The 6,775-nt window shown below is 36.5% G+C and overlaps 1 pseudogene; it reads right to left on the bottom strand.

Annotated features, from left to right (window-relative positions):
• Positions 1–1,391: 1,391 nt before the first annotated feature.
• Positions 1,392–4,062, bottom strand: LOC111203719 (annotated as a pseudogene).
• Positions 4,063–6,775: the final 2,713 nt, after the last annotated feature.

The raw sequence follows: 6,775 nt of genomic DNA, 5'->3' as shown, positions 1-6,775 counted from the left end.
CAAATAGAAACAGTATAGGTGGGGAGATCAACAATAACATGGTGTTTGACACATGACGAAGAAACATAAAATCCTTGCAAGTCGACGGTGGCCATACACACTTCAACTCCTCTTTGCCAGCGTCCGCAAACACATCGTGACATTCACTGTCCAGCAGCCATGCATACGAGAAAGCCTTATATATCATCACCACTGAAATGAAAATAACCTTCTCCAACCACATACTTGCTTCAACGAAAGGTCTTTTAGACCATGATTAACCCGGGGTTCTTAGAGTTGGGTTCTTAGAGTCCTTATTTAAGAACCGGTTCTTAGTTTTTTAGTTAAAAGTTAAGAAACAGTTTTTTAACTTCTGCTAAGAACCCTATCCTAAGACCATCCGCAATGGTGAGACTCATTGGAGTCCTTAGCACAAGGGCATTTTGGATTAATCTTGGATTTTTTGGATTTAAAAAAAAAAAAAAAAAGATGACCATTCACGGGCCGCCACGTAATCAATGGGACCCGTGAACAGTGTAAGGATCAATCCTTATCAAAGGATTTTAAGGATTCTTTTTTGCACAAACTCTAAGAAAGTAGGCTCCACACCCTCTAAGGATTCCCTTAAGAGCTCCCATTGTGGATGCTCTAAGGCCATGTACAATGGTTTCAACACCCTCTTCATTTTCAACACCCTTATTTTTTCCTTTTAACATTCCATATCATCTTCTCTTTCTTCCACCTCATTTATTCAACACCCACTTCATTTTAAACATCTACAATGATTTGTTTTAAAATCATCAACACCCTACCCCACAACTTTTTATTCAGATTATTTTGTTTTTCTTACAATATAATAATTACATATTAATAATTAATTTAAAACTAAAATAACATAACCCTTAATAATATTTATTTTAAATTATTATATTTAGCTGTCTTTTAAATCATACAAAATAAATGTTAATAAAATAATTAAAATTAAGAATATATTCATCTCTATAAGTTAGATATTTACCTAATTTTATTTTTAAAAATACAAAAATTAATATTATTAAAACAATTAAAATTAAGAAACTTTAAATACACACGATACAAACACATATTATTAAGAAATTTTAAACATACATGATACAACACACACAAAATAAAAATAGATAACTTAATTAGTACAATAAACTCTTAAAGCGCAAACAATAAAACTTTTAAAACACACACATAAATTTTAAATTATTTTAACCATGAAACATTCCAAATTTTGCCCATATGTGTTTGACTAGATCTGATTGCAATTCATGATGTATATTTGAATCACGTAATTCAGATCTAGCACGCACATGATTTGCAAATGCTGGTAGCACCTCTGTAGAAAATGGTTGTGGTGTACTCGAACCACTTGCCTCTGATTGATATTATGCAATATCAGTCCAATTCTGAGCATATGTATCTCGTTCATCCTCAACAATCATATTATGCAATATGATACATGACCGCATGATAATAGCGAGATCTGATATCTCCCACATGCGAGCTGGTTCACGAATGATTTTAAATCGAGCCTGTAACACTCCAAATGCACGCTCGATGTCCTTCCGATATCCTTCTTGATATTTTGCCTCTCTCCCCATTGGACGGGCACTTGATCCTACTGAGTTTGATCCTACGGAGTTTGAATCACTTGCATCACTCTCTCGGGATCTTTTAGATCCACTACTTGTCGAGCCAGTATTTCCTCCTACTTGACTACCATAGCGCGGTTGATCACGAACAGCAAGCCACTCCGACATTAAATTGAATTGTTCATTCTTACCACTTGAATATAATTCGTGCGCTTTTTCCAATACATCATTCTCCGACCATCCACTTTGTTGCATACGCCTAGCAAATGGAGTGGCTCTTACGATAATGCTCAGAAATTTTACGATAATACGCCTAGCATTATCGTAAGCGCCACTCCATTTGCTCAACTTTTTATTCATATAATTGAAATGATTTCGGCATGAAGCTCCATCACGGGGAGGATCAAATGAGCAATGCTCATTACAATACTCAGAAATTTTACTCCAGTATTCTTCGCTTTTCTGGTTTCTGCCAACAATGATGTCTGTTCCATATTTAATTCATCCACTAAGTAGGACCAAATTTTGATCGGTCATCCACTTAGGGCTTCTACGGCGTGCTTGAGCTGAATCATCTGCATTTGCATCTGGAATGGGTTCACTAACACCGGTCATGCTACCAAGAGCTATTTGGGTAGAAAATTCGGGAAATTCAGCTGCTCTCAGAACATTTTCCTCATCCGTTGGAATAGAAGAAACATGAGGTGTTTGAAAAAAATATTGCATCATCGATCCATAATCTGGAGGATAATTCGGGACAGGTGATGACATGAAGAAATTTGGTGAGAAACCATAATTTGGCAAATTTTGGGGTTGGTTGGAAGTTTGGTTCTGAAATTGATAATTGTTGGGATTTTGGAAATTTAAGGGAAAACTAGAAGAGTTTTGAGTGTTAAAAAGATTATTATTGGCATCCATTTAACAAAAAAAAGAAGGTTTAAAATACTAAAATAGTTGATTATAATGAAAAATGATGTTTTTTTCTATGTCGAAATGAGGTGAGAGTGGTATCTATTTATAGAGGAAAACAAATCTTGAATTTTGATATAATTTTTATTTTTTTCAAAAAAGTTTTATTATATAAAAATTGCGTTTGAATTATTGGGTGAGAAAAAAAATCAAAAGTAATCTGCACAGCCAATTAGAAGACAGTATTTAAATCTTATCCAGATTTAAAAAAAAATAAAAAATAAAAGGAAATCGTGATACTCCGTGCGCGTGTACACACGTTCCAAATGTTCTAGCCAACCATTTTGTGACAAGTAGCAAAGCAGACCCCAATTTTATTTTATTTTCAGCTGTTGAAACTTTACAACAGATGAGTATACCACGTAGATAACAACATTTCTTCAACATCCTCATTGCATAACTTTCAACAGTTGATAAAGTGTTTCAACATCCCCATCGTGGGTGGTCTAAGAACCCCGGGTTAATCATGCTCTTATAAGCTCTCAACGAGAGTGTTTTTTGCAAAATATTGTAAGAACATAACACCACACGTATTGTTGTGATCCTGTGAAGAGTAGAAACAAATATGTTGGGAGGCCATGGTAGCCATAATAAAGTGAATACAATACATGCCCCAGATGGGTCACATGGAGTCACTATCCCACAATCAAAGGAAACCAAGCAAGGAACATTTCGCATTTGCGTGGGCTGTACGTTGATACGCATCATCATAACCCCCAGATAAGGCACCATACTACTCACAAAAAACTCACATGTGGCTTCAATCCGGTGTTTGCGTCCATCCAAAAATATATTTGCACAACCTAAGAGATCAAATAGCTTGCGATGGTGGTAATACTGCAAAGCCAGCTTATTTCCAAAAACTTTTGAACCACGGGCATCATCCAGTAAAATTTGTACAATCTCCAAAAATAACGACTGAGCTGACTGCAACTGTGGAAGGAGCTTCTCACAAATCTCGTCTATAAGACTACACTTCACTTTGCATATAATGTGTGACTTGGTACCCTTTTTTCTCTTTACCCGTTGGAAATAAAGGTGGGAGGATGACAGACAGCCCAATAATAACTTGCTTGATTCACAAACAACGTCACTCCACAGTGCCGTCCCAATATATTTTGTGGCTTAAAACATAATTATAAATAGTGGCCTATGCTATTTAATGATATTTTTATCAACATATTATATACAATATTTTATTTTTAAGAAAAACATATTTTTGTTTAGTCCTGCATAAAAAGTTTAGATGAATAGTAGACTATTAATTGATACTCCTATAATGTTTAGTGTTTTTAACAAATAATAAATAACATTTTAGTAGTTTCTTGAACCATTTTTTTTTTGTTAAAAGATTTTAGAGAAAAATATTTTTGAACCATTATATTCTAACATTAGTTCTTTCTCACTTACACTTTCGATCACATTACATTCTTCTTTATTTTCTATAATTTCATATGCAATGATTGATGGAGATTAAAAAACCCCCAATGATAACAAATGGTTATAAATAGCAAAAATAATAGAAACAAAAGAAATAACAAATCAGTTGTCCAAAACAAAAAATAAATACAATGTGAACATAATATAGAAACAGAGACATTTAATAGTTTAAGAAAAATCACAATACAGAAAAGAAAATACTTAAACTAAGAAGTCAAAAACAATATTTTTAACCACTCAGCTATATTAATATTTTGAAAATGTGGCCTCAAAAATTATAATTTTTTTTGTGGCCTGAAGCTCTTGCTTCATCAGCCTTATGGAAGGCACGGGCCTGTCACTCCAATTACTGAACGTGAATGTATAGTTGAAACTCAAATCTGGAACACACACTACTCTTGTTCTTCTCGTACAAACTCCATAGCTCAACCCAATTGATATTTTCAGAAATGACAATCCCTTCGTGAAGAGAAGAAAACAAAACATAGAAGTTGTGGGAACCCAAGGTGGCCACAAAACCTTACACCACTCCTTGACAGTGAAGACAATGACCACACAAGAGCAAGAGTGACGCGCCAAACGCCGTTCAAAAGCAATAGAACAAAGAAAAGTGTGAACTCCTTTATGCTCCCTATGGGACAACGTCAGTAAAATGCCCACATACGAAACAGCACCACATAAGATTCTGCTATTAAAAGAACTTCCATAATGAAAAGGAGCAAGCATATGTTGGTGTAGTGCTACCGGGGCTGCCGGTACGTGCCCAAAACTGGAGTCATAGTCATAGCTTACAATCTTCAGACCACAACAAAGAAGAAAAACAGTCGGTCTTGCTTGCCAACTTATCCACTCACTAATATGTATCATCTCCTATATCTTTCATCTTCCCCCATTGTGGTTTTCTAACGACAACATCGCCTTTCATCATTACCCACTTCAGAAGATATAAAAGCAAGGATATATGCAAACGAACAGAGGAAGGACATAACACTGACGTCGCTGTCGTCTCTATATGCCCCAAAGATAAGAGCTTTTCGTTATAAGTGGTAAGGTTATGAACACTGTCAAAACCATGTCTAACAAGACCGCTGGTATCTTGTTCCTCACTAGTAATATCATCAGAAAAAGACTCTGGTGCACAGTTTTCTATCAGCTTCACATGTCCTAAAAGACGTATAAAATCTGAATCAAATGCCAGCGTAAATAACAAAGTAAGCTCACATATCTCTGAAACAGTTGTAGAGTTTTCCAGTACATGTAGCGTGTTGAACAAAATAGATGCACCCAAAGTTTCATTTATAAGCTTCAGGAGGTGGACATCACTGTACTGCATACGCCCCATATGCAAGTGGTCCAAGTAAAGAAATATATCAAGTGGACAAATCCACTGGGTTCGCTCTCTTGTCTGAGAAGTTAAGAGTGAGAGAAAACCAAGAGTATCAAACGATACCTTAACTCCCCGAGCAATTCTCAAAACACACTTTATCTCTACAATTTTATGCCTTGACTGCTCAAACTTCTGAATAAGGCGTACAAACTGGTGTGCAAGAGAAAAAATTTCGAAGTCCCAAGTCATTGACTTCCTTCTTGAAGTGCCAACGTGCCTGTCTGGAACCAACTAAGTTTTCGTGTAGCTCACCTGAACATCTTCATTTGTTAGGCCATCTTGTTGAAGAAAGAGAAGAAAACAACCGCCGCGTCGATCACGATCTGGTGGCTCTACTTAAAGTTGCACAAACACAAAGATTATAAGAACTTCTCTTCTTATTAGATTTAGAAACTCTCTCAAAACTAAACTTTTCAATGTGTTTCTCTTGATGGAACATCTCTCCATGAGAACTCTTTATATAGGAAGAAGGTACATCTTTTCCTAATAATAATATGGAAACATTCCTAAGCTCGATATGTTTTCCTTTTTCCTTAACCCATCAAACTTCACTTTAATGAGTTAACTTGCTCCTCAAGTTAATTGGAATTATCCAACATTCTCCCCCTTAATTCCAACTTGAATCTTAGGTATGTTGATCTTCTTAACTCCGATGAACTTGCACATTGCTTCGAACATGACCCTTTCCAATGGCTTAGTGAGTATGTCTGCCTTCTGTTCCACTCCAGGTACGTGCTTCACTTCGATAAAGTTGAACTCCACACATTCTCGAATGAAATGGTACTTCGAGAGTATGTGTTTGCTTCTACCGTGAAACACCGGGTTCTTGGTGAGGGCTATTGCTGACTTGTTGTAAATCTTCAACACGACCTTCTTGTCTTCTTTGTTCATGATCTCGACCATCAACTCCTTTAACCATATTGCTTGTTTTGCAGCTTCCGTAGCTGCCATGAACTCCGCCTCACATGAAGAGAGTGCCACTGTGGGTTGCTTGCACGATGTCCACGTGATCGACGATGTTCCTAGGTAGAACATAAACCCTGTAGTGCTTCTTCCATCATCAACGTCTATGTTATGGCTGCTGTCACTGTAACCTGTAATCTCCGTTGTTCCATCACATTTGAAGAAGAGACCATACTCTGTAGTGCCCTTTATGTATCGTATTAGATGCTTCACTGCTTCTCCATGACTCTCTCTTGGACTCTGCATATATCTGCTTAATACACCAACCGAAAATGCCAAGTCTGGTCGTGTATGAAGAAGATACCTTAAGCATCCTATGATGCTTCGATACGATGTCGCATCAATCTCAGACTCCTCCTCTGCCTTTGATACTTTCAAACTCGTGTGCATCGGAACATGAGTATAGTTACATGACTCC

This window comes from Brassica napus, chromosome C3 (assembly GCF_020379485.1).
Source record: "Brassica napus cultivar Da-Ae chromosome C3, Da-Ae, whole genome shotgun sequence".
Lineage (NCBI taxonomy): Eukaryota > Viridiplantae > Streptophyta > Magnoliopsida > Brassicales > Brassicaceae > Brassica > Brassica napus.
Note: the sequence above shows the minus strand (reverse complement) of the source record. Positions and strands in the feature narration are given on the sequence as shown.